Source organism: Manis pentadactyla, chromosome X, assembly GCF_030020395.1.
Source record: "Manis pentadactyla isolate mManPen7 chromosome X, mManPen7.hap1, whole genome shotgun sequence".
NCBI lineage: Eukaryota > Metazoa > Chordata > Mammalia > Pholidota > Manidae > Manis > Manis pentadactyla.
In genome coordinates this window covers 53,555,316-53,581,188 of record NC_080038.1, presented here as the reverse complement: position 1 = coordinate 53,581,188, position 25,873 = coordinate 53,555,316, and the positions used below count along the sequence as shown (strand labels likewise).

The window sequence follows — 25,873 nt, the reverse complement described above, 5'->3', positions numbered from 1 at the left end:
ACCCACCACTCCACTTACCTCTCATTCTGCTCTAGTTGCCTTTTTGTTTATAATAGAACAAAATTTTTATAATGTCACTTTCTGACCTCCATATAAATTATTTACTTATTATGTTTATTGTTTATTGTCAGCCTCCACTTGTTTGCATTTAAGCCCCATGAGGACGGTGATCATTGACTGCTTCACTCACTGAAATATCCTGAGTGCTTGGTTACAGTGCCTGGAACAAACTAGGTGCTAAACAAATTTGTTGAATGAATAAAGCAGATTTAACACTAAGGACAAATATGTGTTGAGAGAGGAAGACCACAGCTGTAAATAAATCACTTTGAATTTTCCCTTGATTCCCTTGCTCCTTCCCCATTTTTCAATGAATATGCAAGCAAAAATAGTAATTAGAATAGCACTTGGCATCGGGAGACCTAGGTTCATATTCAGCACTCTTACTAGCTGTGTGACTCTGATTTCCTTTTTCTTTCTAAGCTTGATTGCCATATCTGTAAACTTAAGATATAACACTTAGCCCTCAGTATCCTGTGAAGAATAAGATGTGCCTGGCGTTCAATAAATGCTACTGACATCTGACCACCCCCCAGAGGTTAACGATATAAACTAAATGGTACAAATGTCTTGTAATGTGTGCTTGAAAGTGTAACCACAAAAATAAATAAACACATTCCTTATATTATTTATGGGCTTTAATTTTAACTCTCTGCTGTGCATTTGTTTCCTGGATTTGGTGGAGGGGAAGAAATTTGCCCTGTTTCCATCTAATCATTGATTTTTGGCTCTTCATTTCATCTCTAGGTTCAGGGTAACAATTGAAAAAATACAAAAACATATTGTTTGTCTTTTGACCTCCAAAAATTACCAGAAAATAACAGTGACATAGTCAACTGTACAGAACAGTAGAGAGGAATCATGAGCTATAGACCTCAGTATTAAGTACATGACTGAATTAATAACCATGGATAAATGATTTCAGCTATCTCAGACTTTCAACATGTTTTTCTCTTTATTTTGCTCCTCCTTCAAATTGTGTCATTGGCTGGCTTCTCATCATTCGGTTATCTCCTCATATATCCACTCAGGCCTTTTTCTGACAAACCTGAGCTGAAGAAGTTTCTTTATTTCAATTACACTCCATTCCATTGCTTTGCTGTGTTTTCTTCATACAACTTATCATTCTCTGAAATTATACAGTTTATTTTTCCACATCTTTGTTGTGTTTTTCCCCCTGTGAGAATTTAAGCTCCCTGAAAGTGTGGAACTTATTTATCTCTTTCATCACTATTGACCAAGTCAATCAGAAAGTATTTGAATAAATGAATGATTGAATCTACAAAATAGGATAACACTCTGCTCTAAACACTCAGGAATGTTATGAAGAATAATGAGCTCCCTGGGAAAGTTTTTAGTATGAAAGGAAAGAACTATGTACATCCAAAGAACTATTTAAAGTCACTTTTAGTAATAGGATTTCTGGACTATAATTCACCAGTTAAGTGATATAGTAGCATTGATGAATATAAAGATTTACCAAAAAGACATGGTTGCAGAGCTAAGATGGCAGTATGAGTAGGACAGTGGGAATCTCCTCCCAAAAACATTTATATTTTTGAAAATACAACAAATACAACTAATCGTAAAAGAGAGACCAGAAGACACAAGACAACAGCCAGACTACATCCACACGTGCGAGAGCCCAGTGCCTGGTGAAAGGGGTAAGATACAAGCCCCGGCCCAGCGGGACCTGAGTGCCCCACACCCCAGCTCCCAGTGGGAGGACAGGAGTTGGAGCGGAGAGGGAGAGGGAGCCCAGGACTGCAAAACACCCAGCCCTAGCCATCCGCACCAGAGCGTAGACACAGTGCATGCATGGAGGGCTGTAAACTAGGGAAACAGGGCAGCAAGACCTCTGAGTGGGTCCTGAAGCTGATGCCCCTGTGACAAAGAAAAGCAAGTGGTTTTTGAAAGTCTTAAAGGGACAGGGATGCAACAGCTGGACGGAAACAACCGAGGTCACAGTACAGCAGCTGGAAACTCCAGGGAAACCCGGGCGCACTAACCCCCTGGGAAACAGCTCTGAGACCCCTCATGGAGGTAAACAGCCAAACAGTCCCCCATCCATTACCCCCCAGGGAGCTGCCATAGCAGAGAAGCAGCCTGAGCCTGGCCACGCACTCAGCAAGAGAGCTTCCTCTGTACCGGCCGGGCAAGACACACAGACCCAGTCTAAATGCAATTGACCAACACAAGCCACAAGGGGTCGCAGTTGTCCCAGTAAAGAAAGGCCAGTAGCAAGTGGAAAGTTTGGCTCTCCCAGCTGGCAGTCAATAGCACCTATCAACATGAAAAGGCAAAAAAATTTGATCCAGACAAGACTAACCCAGACAGCTTCGGCATCTGCTACATCTTCCCCAGAGAAGGAACCTGGGGAGAAAGATTTAACCAGTCTTCCTGAAAAAGAATTCAAAACAAAAGTCATAACCATGCTGATGAACTTGCAGAGAAATATGCAAGAACTAAGAAAGGAGAATGCAGAAATAACACAAGATCTGGAAGGACTTCAAAACAGAATGGACGAGATGCAAGAGACCATTAATGGACTAGAAAACAGAGAAGAGGAACGCAGAGAAGCTGATGCAGAGAGAGATAAAAGGATCTCCAGGAATGAAAGAATTCTAAGAGAGCAGAGAGACCAATCGAAACGGAACAATATCTGCATTATAGGGGTACCAGAAGAAGAGGAGACAGAAAAAGGGATAGAAAGTGCTTTTGAAGAAATAATTGCTGAAAACTTCCCCAAACTAGGGGAGGAAATGGCCTCTCAGACCACAGAGGTACACAGAACACCCAAGACAAGGGATCCAAGGAGGGCAACACCAAGACATATAATAATTAAAATGGCAAAAATCAAAGACAAGGACAAAGTATTAAAGGCAGCCAGAGAGAAGAAAAGGTCACCTACAAAGGAAAACCCATCAGGCTATCATCAGACTTCTCAACAGAAACCCTACAGGCCAGAAGAGAATGGCATGATATACTTAATGCAATGAAACAGAAGGGCCTCAAACCAAGACTACTGTATCCAGCACGAATATCATTTAAATATGAAGGAGGGATTAAACAATTCCCAGACAAACAAAATGTGAGGGAATTTGCCTCCCACAAACCACCTCTACAGGGCATCTTACATGAACTGCTCTAGATGGGAGCACTCCTAAAAAGAGCACAGAACAAAACACCCAACATATGAAGAATGGAGGAGGAGGAATAAGAAGGGAGAGAAATAAAGAATCATCAGTCTGTGTTTATAATAGCACAACAAGCGAGTTAAGTTAGACAGTAAGATAGTAAAGAAGCTAAACTTGAACCTTCGGTAACCACAAACTTAAAGCCTGCAATGGCAATAAGTACATACCTTTCAATAATCACCCTAAATGTAAATGGACTGAATGCACCAATCAAAAGACACAGAGTAGTAGAATGGATAAAAAAGCAAGATCCATCCATATGCTGCTTACAAGAGACTCACCTCAAACCCAAAGACATGCACAGACTTAAAGTCAAGGGACGGAAAAAGATATTTCAAGCAAACAACAGAGAGAAGAAAGCAGGTGTGGCAATTCTGGTATCAGACAAAACAGACTTCAAAATAAAGAAAGTAACAAAAGACAAAGAAGGACATTACATAATGATAAAGGGCTCAGTCCAACAAGAGGATATAACCATTACAAATATATATGCACCCAATACAGGAGCACCAACATATCTGAAACAAATACTAACAGAACTAATGTAGGAAATAGAATGCAATGCATTCACTCTGGGAGACTTTAACACACCACTCACTCCAAAGGACAGATCCTCCAGACAGAAAATAAGTAAGGACACAGAGGCACTGAACAACACAGTAGAGCAGATGGACCTAATAGACATCTACAGAACTCTACATCCAAAAGCAACAGGATCCACATTCTTCTCAAGTGCACATGGAACATTCTCCAGAATAGACCAAATACTAGGCCACAAAAAGAGCCTCAGTAAATTCTAAAAGATTGAAATCCTACCAACCAACTTTTCAGAACACAAAGGCATAAAACTAGAAATAAACTGTACAAAGAAAGCAAAAGGCTCACAAACACATGGAGGCATAACAACACGCTCCTAAATAATCAATGGATCAATGACCAAATCAAAATGGAGATCCAGCAATATATGGAAACAAATGACAACAACAACACAAAGCCCCAACTACTGTGGAATACAGCATAAGCAGTCATAAGAGGAAAGTATATAGCAATCCAGGCATATTTAAAGAAGGAAGAACAATCCCAAATGAATGGTCTAATGTCACAATTATCGTAATTGGAAAAAGAAGAACAAATGAGGCCTAAGGTCAGCAGAAGGTGGGACATAATAAAGATCAGAGAAGAAATAAATAAAATTGAGAAGAATAGAACAATAGCAAAAATCAATGAAAGCAGGAGCTGGTTCTTCGAGAAAATAAACAAAATAGATAAGCCTCTAGCCAGACTTATTAAGAGGAAAAGAAAGTCAACAAAAATCAATAGTATCAGAAACGAGAAAGGAAAAATCACGACGGATCCCACAGAAATACAAAGAATTATTAGAGAGTAGTACAAAAACCTATATGCCAACAAGCTGGGAAACGTAGGAGAAATGGAAAACTTCCTAGAAAAATACAACCTTCCAAGACTGACCCAGAAAGAAACAGAAAATCTAAACAGACCAATTACCAGCAACGAAATTGAAGCGGTAATCAAAAAACTACCAAAGAACAAAACCCCCGGGCCAGATGGATTTACCTCGGAATTTTATCAGACATACAGGAAAGACATAAAACCCATTCTCCTTAAAGTTTTCCAAAAAACAGAAGAGGAGGGAATACTCCCAAACTCATTCTATGAAGCCAACATTATCCTAATACCAAAACCAGGCAAAGACCCCACCAAAAAAGAAAACTACAGACCAATATCCCTGATGAACGTAGTTGCAAAAATACCCAACAAAATATTAGCAAACCAAATTCAAAAATACATTAAAAGGATCATACACCATGACCAAGTGGGATAAATCCCAGGGATGCAAGGATGGTACAACATTCGAAAATCCATCAACATCATCCAACACATCAACAAAAAGAAAGACAAAAACCACATGATCATCTCCATAGATGCTGAAAAAGAACTTGACAAAATTCAACATCCATTCATGATAAAAACTCTCAGCAAAACGGGAATAGGGGGCAAGTACCTTAACATAATAAAGGCCATTTATGATAAACCCACAACCAACATCATACTGAACAGCGAGAAGCTGAAAGCATTTCCTCTGAGATCGGGAACTAGTCAGGGAAGCCCACTCTCCCCACTGTTATTTAACATAGTACTGGAAATCCTAGCCATGGCAATCAGAAAAAACAAATAAATACAAGGAATCCAGATTGGTAAAAAAGAAGTTAAACTGTCACTATTTGCAGATGCCATGATACTGTACATAAAAAACCCTAAGGACTCCACCCCAAAACTACTAGAACTGATATCGGAATACAGCAAAGTTGCAGGATACAAAATTAACACACAGAAATCTGTGGCTCTCCTATACACTAACAATGAACCAATAGAAAGAGAAATCAAGAAAAAAACTCAATTCACAATTGCATCAAAAAGAATAAAATACCTAGGAATAAACCTAACCAAAGAAGTGAAAAACCTATACTCTGAAAACTGCAAGTCACTCTTAAGAGTAATTAAAGGGGGCACTAACAAATGGAAACTCATCCCATGCTCGTGGCTAGGAAGAATTAATATCGTCAAAATGGCCATCCTACCCAAAGCAATATACAGATTTGTTGCAATCCCTATCAAACAACCAGCAACATTCTTCAATGAACTGGAACACATAATTCAAAAATTCATATGAAAACACCAAAGACCCCGAATAACCAAAGCAGTCCTGAGAAAGAAGAATAAAGTAGGGGGGATCTCACTCCCCAACTTCAAGCTCTATTATAAAGCCATAGTAATCAAGACAATTTGGTACTGGCACAAGAACAGAGACACAGCTCAGTGGAACAGGCTAGAGACTCCAGACATTAACCCAAATATATATGGTCAATTAATATTTGATAAAGGAGCCATGGACATACAATGGGGAAATAACAGTCTCTTCAACAGATGGTGCTGGCAAAATTGGACAACTACATGTAGGAGAATGGAACTGGACCATTGTGTTACTCCATATACAAAAGTAAATTCAAAATGGATCAATGACCTGAATGTAAGTCATGAAACCATTAAACTCTTGGAAAAATGCATAGGCAAAAACCTCTTAGACATAAACATGAGTGACTTCTTCATAACGTATCTCCCTGGGCAAGGAAAACAACAGTAAAAATGAACAAGAGGGACTATATTAAGCTGAAAAGCTTCTGTACAGCAAAAGACACCATCAATAGTACAAAAAGCAACCCTACAGTATGGAAGAATATATTTGTAAATGACAGATCCGATAAAGGCTTGACGTCCAAAATATATGAAGAGCTCACATGCATCAACAAACAAAAAAGAAATAACCCAATTAAAAAATGGGCAGAGGAACTGAACAGACAGTTCTCCATAAAAGAAATACAGACGGCAAAGAGACACATGAAGAGATGCTCCACGTCGCTTGTCGTCAGAGAAATGCAAATTAAAACCACAGTGAGTTATCACCTCACACAAGTAAGGATCGCCATTGTCGGAAAGACAAACAACAACAAATATTGGCGAGTTTGGGAAGAAAGGGGAACCCTCCTACGCTGCTGGCGGGAATGTAAATTAGTCCAACCACTGTGGAGAGCAGTATGGAGGGTCCTCAAAAGGCTCAAAATAGACTTACCGTTTGACCCAGGAATTCCACTCCTAGGAACTTAGCCTAAGAACGCAGCACTCAAGTTTGGAAAAGACAGACGCACCCCTATGTTTATCGCAGCACCATTTACAATAGCCAAGAATTGGAAGCAACCCAAGTGTCCATCATTAGATGACTGGATAAAGAAGAGTTGGTACATATACACAATGGAATATTACTCAGCCATAAGAAGAAAACAGATCCGACCATTTGCAACAACATGGATGGAGCTAGAGGATATTATGCTCAGTGAAATAAGCCAAGCGGAGAGAGAGAAATACCAAATGATTTCACCCATCTGTGGAGTATAAGAACAAAGGAAAAACTGAAGGAACAAAGAAGCAACGGTATCACAAAACCCAAAAATGGACTAACAGGTACCAAAGGGAAAGGGACTGGGGAGGATTGGTGGGTAGGGAGGTATAAGGGGGGGGGAAAGAAGGGGTGTATTAAAATTAGCATGCAAGGGGGGGAGAAAGGGGAGGGCTGTACAACACAGAGAAGACAAGTAGTGATTCTACAACATTTTGCTATGCTGATGGACAGTGACTGTAAAGGGGTTTATAGTGGGGTCCTGGTATAGGGGAGACCCTAGTAAACATAATATTCTTCATGTAAGTGTAGATTAATGATAACAAGAGAAAGAATAAAGCAAGAAAAGGGTTATTACTCCCTGATAGGATAAAACCAGCTAAATCAATGATTAATGCATGCTTTAAATATCCTTAATTTTGATCACTTAAAGGGTGTCAGATGATCGGCTATGGAGGTACATTTTTCTGATAATATTCCTTTCTCTTAAAAAAAAAAAAGCAGTTCCTGTGTGGTGACCTCCAATGAGTTCTACACAATTGTATAAAGGGCATATCAAAGTGTGGGCAAAGGGTCTGTTTGTGTTTATACAGAGGATCAAAGCCTAATTTGGCTACCCAGAAAATGAACTAAGATACAATATGAAGAAGAACTTCCAACATCAGCACTCTCTGAAAGAGTCATACCAGAAGATTTTCATCAAAAAACCTCAACAAAGGTCCAGGCGCTGCTACAGTTGTAGCTGCATTCATCCCACCGGTTCCTGGACTTGCCATGGGAATGAAGAAGGAGATATCTAAGCTGGCCTGTGCATACAGTAAAACAACAAATTTGACTGGATCTATACTGTTGGAACTCAACCAAGAATTAGGAGAAGTGCAAGTTGTAGCGCTACAAAATCTTACAACTACAGACTATCTACTGTCAAAAGAACATATGGGATGTGAACAGTTCCCAGGAATGGGTTGTTTTAATTTGTCTGATTTCTCTCAGACTGTTCAAGTTCAGTTGGACAATATCCATCATATCATAGATAAATTTTCACAAATGCCTAGGGTGCCTAACTGGTTTTCTTGGTTTCACTTGAGATGGATGGTAATTATGGGTCTTGTTTGGTTATGTAACTGTATTCCTATTATGTTAATGTGTGTGTGCAATTTAATTAGTAGTTTAAAACCTATACATGCTGAAGTTACTCTACAAGAAGATATGTCAATGAAATAATCAATCTTCCCATGTTTTCTTCCGTCTGCTACTCCTATCGCTTTTCTTCTTCCTTCCTTCTTTCTTCAACCCTTGAATAGAGTTCGTGCCTCATATCGAATTTACTGAGTATCATAATTCTTCCAAGTGGTAAAGATGCCTCAAGACAAATACTGGGCTTAAAAGCCACAGGGCATAAATCTGCAAATAAGTAAAAATCTAACCTTTTCAAACAATATTGTCTCTCTCTCACTTACCAACTTTACATTTCCCTGCATGGCCCTGGAGGATGACTGGTTGGCCAGAGATGGGTGGGATTCCTCAAGGGAGGAGCAACCTAAGACAGGCACGGTCGCAGGGGGGCCATCAGGTAGGAAATTGGGGATCAACAGAGGTGAGGCTTAGAACCTCACCCCCCCTGTTTTGAGAGAAATTTTCTGCATCCGTGGATGTTTTGTTGCCCTTGTCTGGCTTGGATTAACACTTAGTCTACAGGCTCACACCTGATCATCTACATTTGTTCTCTTACAGCACTAAACTATGTTTTCTACCTTTATCTTGCATCTACCTACCACTTCAGCATTTTATTAAAAATAATAATAATAACATTAGTAATAATAATAAGGGAGAAATGTGGGATTCACATATAAATCAAGTATAAAAATCAAACGAATATTCATATTTGACCTGATTGTTTATAGTTCATAATGAGTGATCAAAACCGAAAGTTTCTGTGATGACTACCCTTGTACTGTTCACCATGTAAGAACTTATTCACTATGTAAGAATTTGTTCACCATGTAAGAACTTGTTCGTTATGCTTCAGAAAATTGGAGACTGACGAGAATTAGGCTTGGGGTGGATTAATGATTGTGCATTGAGCATTGAGTCCCCTATACTGAATTTTATTGTTGTTAACAACCATTTGATCAATAAATATGAGAGATGACCTCTCAAAAAAAATAGACATGGGCTTTATCCCTGTGGGAGCAAGGAAGAATTCAATTCTATTTACCTACACTGTGTTATACACTAAGGGTATAGTTTTTCATTTAGTTCTTAACAGAATCAAGTAAGATAAAGATTATTTCTTGCAAAAATAGGCTTAGAAAGATACTTAAATCACCCCAAATCACAGAGCTAGTGGAGCATGGAATTAGTGTCCATTCTACTCACTGCATTGTCTCTCCTATTCTGTGCTCTCTTGGGGAGCATGTCACCCTCAGATCTATGCTTCTTAGACGAAGGTTAAAGGTGACCTATTTCCATAATTGAAACTGGCCTGTCTGAAAACAGTGAGAGAAAACAGTAGAGCTTTATTAGCTTAGTTACTGGTTACCTAAAATCCTAGTTGAAATAAATCTTGGTCATTTCAAATCTTGTAGGATTGGTAAAGCCAAATTCCTTACCCTAAACTAAGCTTTATGAGAACAAAGGCAAGGAGATGGGAGACTTATCAAGAAAAAAGATCGGGGACAAGAAAAGCCTAATTTTCTAGACAAGAATATCCTAATCAGTATTTGATGATGATAAGAATCACTTGGCGTGTCTGGGAGTGTAAGGTGGTGCTCAGAAATTTATCATTTAGCAATCATGCCAAGTAAATTTATTCTCAGGTAAATTAAGGAAATAATCATTCTGACCTCACTCAATTGCCATCTACAAGTTAGTGATTCTCAGTGTGGGGTCCCAGGACGAGCAGCATCGGTCTCTTGTGAGAACTTGTTAGAAATGTAAATCCTTGGACCCCACCCTAAACCTATTGAATCAGAATCTCTGTTTTTTGTGTCCCAGCAATCTGTATTTTAATAATTCTAGCTCTATTATATGCTAAAGTTTGTGAACTACTTTATTAAGGAAATTCCAATCCTGGTCAACAACAAGAACCTTTAAACCCAGAACAACTTCCAGCCACAAGAAGTGGCATAAGATGAAGTAAACTGATAAAACTGTTCATTCACACAGAAAGTACATGCTTCCAAGATATGTCTCCAAAGGAGACCTTTTCAGAGAACAAAAAGATGTTGGATAACCAGAGAACTCACTCTACTGCCAGAGCAGACAGTCCTTCTCTAACAGGTTATGATATACAGTTGACCCTTGAACAATGCAGGAGTTAGGAGTGCTGGCCCCCGTGCTGTCAAAAATCCACACATAACTTTTGACTCCCCCAAAACTTAACTACTTATAGCCTACTCTTGACTGGAAGTCTTACTGGTAACACAGTCAGTTAACACATATTTTGTATATTATGTGTATTCTGTACTGTATTCTTACAACAAAGTAAGCAAGAGTAAATAAAATGTTTTTTCAAAATATTTCCAATATATTTACTGAAAAAAATTCATATAAGTGGACCTGCACAATTCAAACCAATGTTGTTCAAGGGTCAACCTGTATGTTTTAAATCAGAAAATACTGTGTATTTTTTCCTACTTCCTCCTTTTTCAAATGGTAGTCTTTTTATTATTTCTCAACAATTGTATATTGGGTATACATGATTGTATGTTGGGCTGAAGGTAATTTACAATTTAACTACACATGACGAGACTGCTAGGATGATAGATCTAAAAATGATGGCATATCAACTAGAGATCTTAAACTTAATGTTAAATGCAGTTAACTGGATAAGACTTTAGGTTTTCACCTTTGGATGACATAAATTCACTACATGTAGGTGTGGGCATTTTTGAACGTGGGTATGTGGAAAGAAAGGTGTCCATGGATACTGACCATCCAAAGGAGGAATCCATACTAGCCATTTTTGATTAGCTCATCGCATTCACTCATGCCCTTGATTTTACTAGGAATCCATTTGGGTTAAAGGATGAAATACATGTCCTGGATAAGCTAATCAGTGCCTTTCATCCATGGGACTTCAATTTTTGTTTCAGGTATATGACCTAAGCCAGTTCAGAATGCACCATAAGATATATGTGATTTATCTTTTTCTAGCCTGTAACTGATGGTCCAGTTTTGTTACAATGAGGAAAGGCAGTGTAAGAATGAAACTGACATACAGAGAAAGGAAAATACTAAAGAATCACAGACACACCTTGAACCCAATTAAACTGTGCCTGAAGCACATCTAACTTCTGGAACCTTTTAGTTGCATGAGTCAGTCATGCTTGATAACTATTTAATCCTGTTTACATGGGTTTCCTGTTACATGCAGGAAATCATTCTGTTAGAAAAAGCAAAAACTATCAGCATAAATTTGAACATGGCAGTAAATATGAGTGCAAAATGGAATAAAATTAATGACTCTTAATTTCATTTGTGGATTACTGATTATATTACCTTAACTTTTCCCATAGCTTCAATTTATGTTTGAGTCTCCCTGTAACTTCAGTAAAATATACTTGCCTCTCTCAAGGAATTCCTTCCACAAAATTCATTGTGTTCACATACATTTTACATTCTACAAGTCAGAAAAATTTGCCTGGCAGAAATGGTAGGTTTGCAGGGACATGTAAATTTTCATTAAATTATGTTGGGGTTTGAAGGTTTGAAGGTTTGAAGTAATCTTACCCACTTCCCTTCCAGATTCTGAAGCAACTAAAGAGCATACACAGGAATCAAAGGATTAAAGTATCGGCTTTAATATATTGTTAAGTGAAAAAGCCAAGTTCAGAACAGCATGCCACCATTTTTATTAAAAAAAACCTACACACACACACACACACACACACACACACACACACACACACACACAAAATGCTTGTAAACACAAGGATTATCTCTGGAAGGATATACAGTAACTAGTAATATTGGTTATGTTCGGAAAGAGGAACTGGGGAACTGAGGTCAGGGGTGGGAAGGAGGAAAGGAGACTTACTTTTACTGTATACTCTTTTGTACTGTTTGATTTTTTCCAGAAGCGTGTGGGGTTTTTTAACAAAAAAATCTATATATTAAAATTTTTTAAAGAATAAAAATATATACTATCTTTATTGCTGACAGATCTGGACTAGAGAACATGGTTTGGACCCAGGCCTGAAATGAACTTTTACCCCAAGTCTGAAGAAAATGGAATCCCCTACCCCATAGGGAGGGAGGGGTCTATAGAGCAGATGTTTACCCAGCTACACAGTGAAGGACTGAAGTCTTTCCCATACCTCACCAAGAGGAATGAGCTCAAGAACCAAGAGGGGCTTAGGCTGCTTATCCATAATAACACTATACTCAATTTCAACCAAGTTACTCTTCCTCCCATATGGAAGACTGAGTGAATAGCAAACAAAGATGGGTAGAAATTTTCTTCCAAATATTTATGATAAGTGCAAGTACTCTTTTTTTTTCTTGAGCCAGGAACATGGAGAGAGGCAGAGATATATCCCATCATACTCTTAGATATTTTGTTCCCTTAAATCACAGCTGCCAACAGCAAAAACTATGGTTAACAAATAGAATTTGGTTCTCTTCTTTGGAGGAGACCAGCAGTTTGTTAGGAATGTCCTGCTTTCACCTGTATAGGACTGGTGAGCATTTATGTTTTTGCCCCTAGAAGGCTCTGAAATAAGTCAGAATAGGACCATAATTAAGTTAACCCTAATGCCGCATTATACCCCAGGTTGAAAATTCACTCACTAGTTTATCCCCAATTTACTATAATGTCCAGTCACATTATCTGACATAACCTACAAAGATTATACAATGACCCCAAAAGATAGTATCAAAATAATCCAAATAATACAATGTCAAAAACATAATGAAAATGCCTTAATTTGAACTATATGAAACATATTCCAACTATTATACTCCAAAAGAGAAATTAATGCCCCAAATTAAATTTCTTTTTTAAAGTCCAAAGGAATTGAAGTCCAAAATACTGCCTTTCTCAATTTGTTGTTTTTTCTTATTTCAGCTACACAGATTTCACAAAGATGTCTGGACATATATGGGATTCCTTCAGCAGCTGCAGCCTGGGCTGTCTTCCTCTTGACTGTGTGTAGTTCCTTCAGGACTTCAGAAGCTGAATTAATCTAACCCCACAACTGTAGGCCATACATTTTTAAGAGTTCACAGGGTCAATGGGACATAAGATTATTACAGTACCAGCCTCACATCCAAAAAACTAGGAAGCACACTAATACCCACCCAGTAGAACATATATCCCAAGCAAATTTATGTCCCCAGGGGTTATTACATAGTGTAAAACAGACCCACATTGCTGTTGTCAGTCAAATAACTCATCAGACTTAGTGGCATCAAGAGGAAGAAAAATACATAGAGAAAACATGGGTGAAAAGAGAATATCTTCTTGGTTTCAACCTCAGCAGGATGCCAGTCTGTGTCAGTAGTCTGGACTTTGTGACCTGTGAACTTAAACTAATTTACAAGATATTTCCAAGTGGTTGATTGTATTGTCCTGAGTTTCAGACCCAAACCTGCAGGAGTCCAGGGCCTGTCTGTTACTGCTAATGGGACTTTCATCAGAAACCCAATGAGGAACCATTGGCTTTGTCCAGAGCTCCTCTCCAAAACCATGCTTATTTTTCAAAATTTCTTTCCTAGTCTTAGAATAACCTTCACTAATGTTTTCAATAGTGGAAGGTACAAGGCCCATTCCTCTACTTATTCTTCTGCTACAGTAGGGCTCAGCCTTTTCCTCACATGAGTTTCATAGGGCTAGCCAAGAAACAGAATAAAATTGAAAAACAAAACACCAACAAATATCTATTATATTTCTATCTACCAATGCCAGCACTTAAAACATCATTAAGCCTATTGATCATCTAGTACTGATTCTAATATGTGTGTTCCACTGTCCTTCTGGAACACCATAACAGATGATCCCAGCAGTTCCTACAAGGAAGCAAATCCTGTTATTCAGCCTTTCTTAGTTCTAGCAAGTGCCTTGCCCACCTCATATGCTGAGACTTGAAAGTCCCCTAAGAATCAAATCTTAAACCTAATTTAAAATTTCTCAGAGTCTCTCTTGGTATAGGAAAGAATCTCTCTCCATCTCAGCTAGATTCCAGACTTTTGTTCTTTCATTTTGGGGTCCTGGACAGGCCTGCCAACTCTTGCTAAGCCCAGCCTTTACCCTGTGACTAAAGACTCTAGTTAGAGCCTGGCTTAATGCTCCATTGTGCTAAAGTCTGCCTATACAGCCTGCATTTATTAAAACCCACTTGGTATCTGCAGGGAGAAGCCAGAGCTATTGCAGACAACAGAGCCCCTAATGCCATTGATAACCAACCTTGATTTGTACACCTGAAGTTAGGTTCCAAAATGCTTGCCCTCTTATCAGTTTCATAAGGTTTTGCAGCCTTTGCTTATGTACTGCAATGGAAAGTAATAACCCTCTTGATTTTGAACCAAGTTGAGTAATAAATACAAGAATCAGAAAGGGAGCAAAATGTTAGCCTTACTTTTAATACAGTTAGAATAGAAAATGCAGCTTCACCAGGAGAACAAAATGGGCTTCCCACTCCTCTCCAAATTAGACTTTTAAGTCACCTGGGGGTAGAGTTGAAGTTGCAGAGACACTTAACCAGTCACATTGAATATCTCAGGAAGCTTCACACTTAAGTGAGTGCAGAGTACAAGTGCCCCAAAGAAGAGGGCAAGAGGTGTTCAGCTATCATCAATCAATAACACCAAGATAAAAATATGGGCCAGTGGATGTCAGATTTTAACTTTCTCACTAATTAGATAAATCAATCATTCTCCTAAAAGGATTAGAGAGAAGGGGAAAAGGTTTCTTCCGCAAGTGTCTGAGGGTGCAAAATTACAATCTTTTGCCAGGCAAAAGCAGGCAAAAAGGTAGGAGATTGTTCTTATATATTGAAAAGCAGTCAAAGACTTTTTGTGTGTACAGATTTTACAAATCATCTTACATATTTGGCAAAGTTCAAGATTGCCTCTAAGATGCTTTTACCAAATCACAGACATAAATATGGAAATCATCATCAAATTTGATGAAGTACACTGAGGGTTTTGCTTCTACGTGATGAATGACCCTGCCATTCCTCTTGGATCCATCATCTTTGGCCTATTCTACCTGTTGGCCTACTAGGTTGCATATGACTTCTGGTTCCCTCTCTGTGGGAGGAGAATCACTGAAATCTGGAAGGATACACAGGTTACCATCTTTACAATCATCCAAGAGCTGGTACATATATAATACAGGATCTTTTTCATAGGTAAATAAAACCATGTGTTCATGACAGGTCTTAGCCTGAGCTAAGACCATCCCCCTTCATTCATTTTTGCAATCTTCGTCTGTCTTTAATGTTCCACTGCTTTGCCAATCATAGTTTCTGTTAAGTGTATATAACTGATTCTAGATTTCTATGAGAAAGGACTTCAAGTGATGACACTCTTTTATCTCTGTGAAGTTCCAATCCACAAACAGTCAAATCCATCATATTTGATAAGATACAGAGAGGGATTTGCACATAGCTGATCCAGAACGGTTCCCTTCCACTGTGTTAAGGGTTCATCTCCATCTCTCCATCCATGTCGAATTTTGCAGCCTATGATGTTGTTCCAAGGCTGAGAGGTCAGTCTGCTCTTATGCTTCTTGTGTGCCACCTTTCTATTCAAGGTAACAAACATACTGGCATGTCTTGTGCCTGTCCTGGACCACCACCTTTCTGGACTGGGTCTTCAGCCTCTGAGGAGCACAGTAGCAAGAAAGAAAATTAAGAAAAAATAATTTCACAGCAAGACACAGTGAGCTTTTCCTTCTAATTAGTGCACTCCAGGATCTCGCTCCTAAGTTTTTCAAGAAAGCTACACAGGAAAGCTGGAAATCAAAGCATCCTGGCTGCATGCCTGCAGTAGTAGCCTTCCTCCCCAGCTCGTTCTGCCTTAGAGTGAGGGAGCTGACATTAGGGTCAAAGAAACAAGGGACAAACTCCACACCCCCAATCCTTCTGCCCCTCCAGGTCAAGGGGCACAGACTTCCCAGGGCCTGGTATCATGGGCCTCACATGTCCTATTTGGACACCTCGCTGCTGCCTCCACTGTGAGCCTGTGGCCAAGGAAGATAAGCAGGGGACAAGCCAGGTGCTGGGAGAGGAGGATGGCACGCAAGGAGTGTGTCTAAGAGGACAGCGGGGAAGACGAAGAGGATGGCGGTGGTGTCCCCAATACTCAGCTCTTGAGTCCTCCGCATTCCTGGCGGGGGTGACCCCTCTGCCACAGTGGGCTCCCACCAACCATTGCCGCTCTTCCTGTCAAACATTGCGCAGCTTCCTGCCAGGAGAGAAGCCTCCCTTCCTGTCAAACATTGTGCGCTACACTCCCTCTTCACTTTGCACAGCCAACTCTGAGGCCCACGACAGTCATGGGCCTGGAAGGTGCTTCTTGGTTCCTGGCCCTGGCCCTTTCTGAAACCAGGAGCTGCCTTGCACACCACCCCACTCCCTGACAACTCTACCTCTCCAGTTTAGGGCTTCCAAGCTCCCCACACCGCCCCTCACCCCGACCCCTACCTTAGTGCCCCTGCCTCATCTTCCAGGAATTTGCCCTTTCTTTTTCCCCATGCTTTCCTGGACTCACTCTTTTTATACAGAATGCAATTGATTCTTAAATTTAAAAAATCATTTAAAGAGATTTGAGGGTTCAGTTTTCTAGCTTGATCCTATCTCTAGGTAATTTTTATTGTCTGGTCGTTCCCAGGCTTTACTTCTTGAGGATAATTTTTTCTTTTTTCTTTTTCTTTACTTATTTATTTATTTTTTTACCTATTGATAAAGAACTGTATGAACAATGTAGGCATTTTGTAAAATTCAGAATATAGACATGAAGAAGAAAATAATCAACTGTAAGCCCACCTCCTATTCCCCACGGCTCATAGCAAAACATTAACACTTCCAAATGCCTTTCTAATAGTCTCTTACAAAACTGGGTAACTTTGCATATTCATTTTCATGGCATGCCTTTTCCACATAGAATAAGCATTTGCTCAAGTTATATTGATTGAAACATGTTTTCTAGGAGTTTCACTAAAACCAGCATAAAGATATTTTCTGAATTTAGCCATTCTCTCCTATCTTTAGATATTTAAGTTTTTTAATTGAAATATCATTGATATACAATCTTATATTGGTTTCAAATATACAACACAATGGTTTAACAGTTACCCATATTATTAAATCTGCATGCCCAATAGTGGGGTTATTACCTGTCAACGTAGAAAGATGTTACAGAATCTTGGTTATATTCTCCATACTGTATTACTATCCCCATGACCAACTTATTTTATAATTGAGAATTTTGTGCCCCTTTATTTCCCTCATGCTCCCCACCCACGCACCCCAACACCGCCCCACCAAGGTAACTACCAATCACCTCTCAGCATCTATGAGTCTGCTGCTGTTTTGTTCATTTGGTTTTACTTTGTTTTTATATTGCATGAATAAGTGAAACCATATGGTATTTGTCCTTCTCCACCGGACTTACTTCACTGAGCAAAATACCCTCTAGGTCCATCCATGTTGCTGCAAATGGCAGGACTTCTTGTTTTTTTATGGCTAAATAATATTTCATTGTGTATATGTACCACCTCTTCTTTATCCATTCATCTATTGATGGACACAGGTTGCTTCCATATTATGGCTATTGTAAATAATGCAGTGATAAACATAGGAGTGCTTTATCTTTTCCAATCACAGATTTTGTTTTCTTCAGGTGAATTCCTAGAAGTGGAATTACTGAGTCAAGTGGTATTTCTATTTTTAGTTTTCTGAGGAACCTCCATAATGCTTTTCACAGTGGCTGCACCAATTTATATTCTCACAAACAGTATATGAGTGTTCCATTTCTCCACATTCTCTTCAACACTTCTTATTTCTTGTCTATGGTTAGTAGTCATTCTAACTGCTATGAGGTGATTTGCATTTTTCTGATGGTGAGTGATGTTGAGCGTCTTCTCAAGTGCCTGTTAGCCATCTGTATTTCTTCTTTGGAGAAGTGTCTGTTCAGGTGCTCTGCCCATTTTTTAATCAGATTATTTATTTTTTTGGTGTTAAGGCATATAACTTCTTTATGTATTTTTGATGTTAACTCCTTATTAGAGGAAAAATTTATGAATATATTCTCCCATACTGCTTGTAGGCTTTTTGTTCTGATTATCTTTTCCTTTGCTGTACAGAAGATTTTTGCTTGATGTAGTCCCACTTGTTCATTTTTATTTGGTTTCCCTTGCCCAAGGAGATGTGACCAGAAAAATCTTCCCAAACTTATGTTTAAGGGATTTTTGCCTATGTCTTCTTCTAAGAGTTTTATGGTTTCATGTCTTGCATTCAGGTCTTTGATCCATTTCAAGTTTACTTTTGTGTATGGAGTTAAAGAGTAACCCAGTTTAATTCTTTTGTGTGTAGCTGTCCAGTTTTCACAACACCAGTTATTGAAGAGGCTGTCTATTCTCCATTGTATATTCATAGCTCCTTTGTTGTATATTAAGTGACTATATATGCATGAGTTTAAATCTGGGCTCTCTATTCTGTTCCATTCATCTGTGGGTCTGTTCTTGTGCCATAATGTTTTGATTACCATAGCTTTGTACTATAGTTTGAGGTCAGGGAGTGTAATACCCCCAGCTTTTTTCTTTCTCAGGATTGCTTTGGCTATTCTGGGTCTCTTGTGGTTCCATATGAATTTTAGGATATTTGCTGTAGTTCATTGAAAAATGCTCTTGTTATTTTGATAGGAATTGCATTGTATCTGTAAATTGCATTGGGAAGGATGGCCATTTTCACAACCTTATTTCTTCCTATCCATGAGCATGGGATAGATTTCCATTTATTGGTGTCTTCTTAAATTTCTCATAGGAGTTTCTTATACTGTTCAGAGTATAGGTCTTTCCCCTCCTTGGTTAGATTTATTCCTAAGTATTTTATTCTTTTTGATGCAATTATAAATGGAATTATTTTCCTGATTTCTCTTTCTGTTAGATTTTTGTAAGTATATAGGAATGCAACAGATTTCTGTGCATTAATTTTGTACCCTGCAACTTTGCTGAATCCAGTTATTAGTTCTAATAAATTTTTGATATAGTCTTTAGGGTTTTCTATCTATAATGTCATGTCATCTGAAAATAGTAACAGTTTTACTTATTCCCTACCAATTTTGATGCCTTTTAACTCTTTGTGTTCTCTGATTACTATGTCTAGGACATCAAGTACTATGTTGAATGCAAGTGGTGAGAGTGGACATCCTGGTCTTATTTCTGATCTTAGAGAAAAGCTTTCAGTTTTTCAACATTAAGTATGATGTTGACTGTGAGTTTGTCATACATGGCTTGTATTATGTTGAGATACACCCCCTATTTCCTATTTCCATTTTGTTGAGAGTTTTATAATGAATGTATATTGAATTTTGTCAAATTCTTTTTCAGCATTTAATGAGATAATCATATAGCTCTTACCTTTCCTTTTGTTATTGTGATGTTAATGTTGTTTGATTTACAAATATTGTATCATCCTTGCATCCCTGGAATAAATCCTACTTGGTTATGGTGAATGATCCTTTTGATGTTTTTTAAATTGAGTTTACTAATACTTTTTTTGAGGACTTTTGCATCTATGTTCATCAGGGATATTGGCCTATAATTTTCTTATTTTTAGTTCCTTTGTCTGGTTTTGGTATATTTGGTGGGCAATAGCTCTTCTTTAAATGTTTGGTAGAATTCAACTGTGAAGCCATCTGTCCCAAGACTTTTGTAATATGGAACCTTTTTGATTACCAATTTAATTTCATTGCTGGTCATTTGTTCAGATTTCGTGTTTCTCCTGGGTCAGTCTTGGAATGTTGTAGTGTTCTAGGAATTTCTCTGTTTCTTCTAGGTTGTTCGTTATGATGGCATATAATTTTTCATAGAATTCTCTAACAATTCTTTGTATTTCTGCAGTATCCATATGACTATTCCTTTTTTTTCCTGATTTTATTTGTGTTCTCTTTTTTTTCTTGATAAGTCTGGCTAGGGGTTTTTCTATTTTGTTTATCTTAAAGAACCAGCTCTTGGTTTCATTGATTTTTTTTCTGTTGTTTTATTATTCTTTATTGTATTTATTTCTGGTCTGATCTTTATAATGTCCATTCTACTAACTCTGCATTTCACTTGCTCTTCTAGTTTCTTTAGGTGAGAGTTTAGACTATTTATTTGGGATTATTCTCGTTTCTTGACGTATGCCTCTATTGCTATGTATTTCCCTCTTAGAACCCTTTTGTTGCATCTCACATATAATTCTGTATAGGGGACTCAATGCACAATCATTAATCAACCCCAAGCCTAATTCTCAACAGTCTCCAATCTTCTGAAGCATAACGAAAACTTCTTACATGGTGAACAAGTTCTTACATAGTGAATAAGTTCTTACATGGTGAACAGTGCAAGGGCAGTCATATCACAGAAACTTTCAGTTTTGATCACGCATCATGAACTATAAACAATCAAGTCAGATATTTTTTATATGTCATTTGATTTTTATACTTGATTTATATGTGAATCCCACATTTCTCCCTTATTATTATTATTATTATTTTAAATAAAATGCTGAAGTGGTAGGTAGATGCAAGATAAAAGTACAAAACGTAATTTATGCTCTAAGAGGGCAAATGAAGATGATCAGGTCTGTGCCTACAGACTAAGTATTAATCCAAGCTAGACAGGGGCAACAAAACATCCACGGATGCAGAAGATTTCTCTCAGAACAGGGGGGATGAGGTTCTAAGCCTCACCTCTGTTGATCCCCAATTTCTCACCTGATGGCCCCTCTGCGACTGTGCCTGTCATAGGTTGTTCCTCCCTTGAGGAATCTTACCCATCTCTGGCTAATCAGTCATCTTCCGGGGACATACAGGGAAATGTAAAGTTGGTAAGTGAGAGAGAAGCATTATTCTTTGAAAAGGTTAGCTTTTTACTTCTTTGCAGATTTATGTCCTGTGGCTTCTATGCCCAGCATTTGTCTTGAGGTATCTTTACCACTTGGAAGAATTATGATACTCGGTAAATTTGATATGAGGCACGAATTCTATTTAAGGGTTGTAATTAGGAAGGAAGAAGAAAAGCTATAGAAGTAGCAGGCAGAAGAAAACATGGGAAGATTGATTACTTCTTTGACATATCTTCCTGTAGAGTAACATAAGCATGTGTAGGTTTTAACAAACTACTAATTAAATTGCATACACACATTAACATAATAGGAATACAGCTACATAACAAAAGCAGACCTACAATTACCAGCCATATCCAGTGAAACCAAGAAAACCAGTTAGGTACCCTAGGAATTTGTGAAAACTTATCAATGATATGATGAATATTGTCTCACTGAATTTGAATAGTTTGAGAAAAATCAGACAAATTAAAACAACACATTCCTGGGAACTGTTCATATCCCATATGTTCTTTTAGCAGTAGATAGTCTATAGTCGCATGATTTTGGTGCACTGCAACTTGCACTTCTCCTAATTCTTGGTTGAGTTCTGACAGTATAGATGCAGTCAAATTTGTTTTACTGTATGCACAGGTCAGCTTAGATATCTCCTTCTTCATTCCAATGGCAAGTCCAGGAACCAGTGGGATGAATGCAGCTACAACTGCAACAGCACCAGGATTTTTGTTGAAGTTTTTTAATGATCATCTTCTGGAATAACTCTTCCAGAGGATGTTGATGTTGGAAGTTCTTCTTCATATCGTATCTTAATTCATTTTCTGGGTAGCCAAATTAGGCTTTGATCCTCTGTATAAACACAAACAAACCCTTTGCCTGCACTTTGATATGACCTTTATACCATTGTGAAGAACATATTGGAGATCACCACACAGGAACTGTACTTTTTTTTAAGAGAAAGGAATAATATCAGAAAAATGTACTTCCATAGCTGATCATCTGACACCCTTTAGAAGATCAAAATTAAGGATATGTAAAGCATGCATTAATCGTTGATTTGCAGTTAATTTTATCCTATCAGGGAGTAATCCCGTTTTCCTTTCTCTTTCTTTTTGTTATCATTAATCTACAATTACATAAAGAACATTATGTTTACTAGGCTCTCCCCTATACCAAGTCCCCCCCACAAACCTCATTACAGTCACTGTCCATCAGCATAGCAAAATGTTGTAGAATCACTACTTGTCTTCTCTGTGTTGCACAGCCCTCCCCTTTCTCCCAGCCCCCACATTATGCATGCTAGTCATAATGCCCCCTTTCTTCTTCTCCCCCTTATCCCTCCCTACCCACCCATCCTCCCTAGTCCCTTTCCCTTTGGTACCTGTTAGTCCATTCTTGGGTTCTGTGATTCTGCTGTTGTTTTGTTCCTTCAGTTTTTCCTTTGTTCTTATACTCCACAGGTTAGTGAAGTCATTTGGTATTTGTCTTTCTCTGCTTGGCTTATTTCACTAAGCATAATACCCTCTAGTTCCATCCATGTTGTTGCAAATGGTAGGATTTGTTTTGTTCTTATGGCTGAATAATATTACATTGTGTATATGTACCACATCTTCTTTATCCATTCATCTACCGATGTACACTTAGGTTGCTTCCAATTCTTGGCTATTGTAAATAGTGCTGCGATAAACATAGGGGTGCATCTATATTTTTTAAACTGGAGTGCTGCATTCTTACGGTAAATTCCTAGGAGTGGAATTCCTGGGTCAAATGGTAAGTCTATTTTGAGCATTTTGAGGAACCTCCATACTGCTTTCTACAATGGTTGAACTAATTTACATTCCCACCTGCAGTGAAGGCAGTGTAGGAGGGTTCCCCTTTCTCCACAACCTTGCCAACATTTGTTGTTGTTTGTCTTTTGGATGGTAGCCATCCTTACTACTGTGAGGTGATATCTCATTGTGGTTTTAATTTGAATTTCTCTGACAATTAGCGATGTGGAGCACGTTGTCATGTGTGTGTTGGCCATCTGAATTTCTTTTTTGGAGAACTGTCTGTTCAGTTCATCTGCCCATTTTTTAATTGGATTATTTGATTTTGTTTGTTGAGTTGGGAGAGCTCTTTACATATTTTTTATGTCAAGCCTTTATCGGATCTGTCATTTACAAATATATTCTTCCATACTGTAGGGTACCTTTTTGTTCTATTGATGGTGTCTATTGCTGTACAGCAGCTTTTCAGCTTAATATAGTCCCTCTTGTTCATTTTTGCCTTTGTTTTCCTTGACCAGAGAGATAGGTTCAAGAAGAGATCACTCATGTTTATGTCTAAGAGAATTTTGCCTATTGTTTTTTAATAAGAGTTTTATGGTTTCATGACTTACATTCAGGTCTTTGATCCATTTCAAATTTACTTTTGTGTATGGGGTAACACAATGGTCCAGTTTCATTCTCTTACATGTAGCTGTCCAGTTTTGCCAGCACCATCTGTTGAAGAGAATGTCACTTCCCCATTGTATGTCCATGGCTCTTTTATCAAATATTAACTGACCATATATGTTTGGGTTAATGTCGGGAGTCTCTAATCTGTTCCACTTGTCTGTGGCTCTGTTCTTGTGCCAGTACCAAATTGTCTTGATTACTATGGCTTTATAATAGAGCTTGAAGTTGGGGAGTGAGATCCCCCCTACTTTATTCTTCTTTCTCAGGACTGCTTTGGTTATTCGGGGTCTTTGGTGTTTCCATATGAATTTTTGAACTATTTGTTCCAGTTCTTTGAGGAATGTTGTTGGTAATTTGATAGGGATTGCATCAAATCTGTATATTCCTTTGGGCAGGATGGCCATTTTGACGATATTAATACTTCCTTGCCACGAGCATGGGTTGAGTTTCCACTTGTTAGTGTCCCCTTTAATTTTTCCTAAGAGTGACTTGTAGTTTTCAGGGTATAGGTCTTTCACTTCTTTGGTATGGTTTATTCCTAGGTATTTTATTCTTTTTTTTTTTTTTAATAATTATTTTTTTATTGAAGGGTAGTTGACGCACAGTATTACATTACATTAGTTTCAAGTGTACAACACAGTGGTAGAACATTTATATACATAATTCGAGGTTCCAGCTATTTTGATGCAATTGTGTATGGAATTGTTTTCCTGATTTCTCTATTAGTTCGTTGTTAGTATATAGGAAAGCCACAGATTTCTGTGTGTTAATTTTGTATCCTGCAACTTTGCTGTATTCTGATATCAGTTCTAGTAGTTTTGGGGTGGAGTCTTTAAGGTTTTTTATGTACAATATCATGTCATCTGCAAATAGTGACAGTTTAACTTCCTATTTACCAATCTGGATTCCTTGTATTTCTTTGTTTGTCTGATTGCCATGGCTAGGACCTGTAGTACTATGTTAAATAACAGTGGGGAGAGTGGGCATCCCTGTCTTGTTCCCGATCTCAGAGGAAAAGCTTTCAGCTTCTCGCTGTTCAGTATGATGTTAGGTGTGGGTTTATCATATATGGCCTTTCTTTATGTTGAGGTACTAGCCCTCTATACCCATTTTGCTGAGAGTTTTTATCATGAATGGATGCTGAATTTTGTCGAATGCTTTTTCAGCATCTATGGAGATGATCATGTGGATTTGTCCTTCTTTTTGTTGATGTGGTGGAATATGTTTATGGGTTTTTGAATGTTTTACCATCCTTGCATCCCTGGGATGAATCCCACTTGGTCATGTTGTATGATCCTTTTGATATATTTTTGAATTCGGTTTGCTAATATTTTGTTGAGTATATTTGCATTTACATTCATCAGTGATATTGGTCTGTAATTTTTTTGTTTGGTCTGGTCTCTGCCTGGTTTTGGTATTTGGGTGATGTTGGCTTCATAGAATGAGTTTGGGAGTATTCCATCCTCTTCTATTTTTTGTGTAACTTTAAAGAGAATGGGTATTATGTCTTCTCTCTGTGTCTAATAAAATTCCGAGGTAAATCCGTCTTTCCCGGGGGTTTGGTTCTTGGGTAGTTTTTTGATTACCGTTTCAATTTCTTTGCTCGTAATTGGTTTGTTTAACTTTTGTGTTTCTTCCTTGGTCAGTTTTGAAAGGTTGTATTTTCTAAGGATGTTGTCCTTTTCTTCTAGGTTTCCCAGCTTGTTAGCATATAGATTTTCATAGTAGTTTTTAATAATTCTTTGTATTTCTGTGGAGTCTGTCGTGATTTTTCCTTTCTCATTTCTGATTATGTTGATTGTGTTGATTCTCTTTTACTCTTAATAAGTTTGGCTAGAGGTTTACCTATTTTGTTTATTTCCTCAAAAACCAGCTCTTGGTTACATTGATTTTTTCTATTGTTTTATTCTTCTCAATTTTGTTTATTTCTTCTCTGATCTTTATTATGTCCCTCCTTCTGCTGACTTTAGGCCCCACTTGTCCTTCTTTTTCCAGTTTCGATAATTGTGATGTTAGACTATTTATTTGGGATTGTTCTTCCTTCTTTAAGTGTGCCTGGATTGCTATATATTTTCCTCTTAAGACTGTTTTTGCTGTGTCCCACAGAAGTTGGGGCTTTGTGTTGTTGTTGTCATTTTTTTCCATATATTCCCT

At 38.1% G+C, this 25,873-nt stretch overlaps 1 protein-coding gene and 1 pseudogene across 1 annotated transcript in view; one reads left to right on the top strand and one right to left on the bottom strand.

Moving 5' to 3' along the window:
• The window catches only part of LOC118922721 (negative regulator of P-body association), a 107,972-nt gene extending 93,873 nt beyond the window's left edge, over positions 1 to 14,099 (top strand). The window contains exon 3 of the transcript XR_008995340.1: positions 13,301 to 14,099. The gene's annotated coding sequence lies outside the window, so the exon portion shown is untranslated. The remainder of the gene's footprint in view (positions 1 to 13,300) is intronic.
• Positions 14,100 to 14,230: 131 nt separating this feature from the next.
• On the bottom strand, positions 14,231 to 16,905 carry LOC130682035 (spindlin-3-like; annotated as a pseudogene).
• Between the last annotated feature and the right edge of the window lie 8,968 nt (positions 16,906 to 25,873).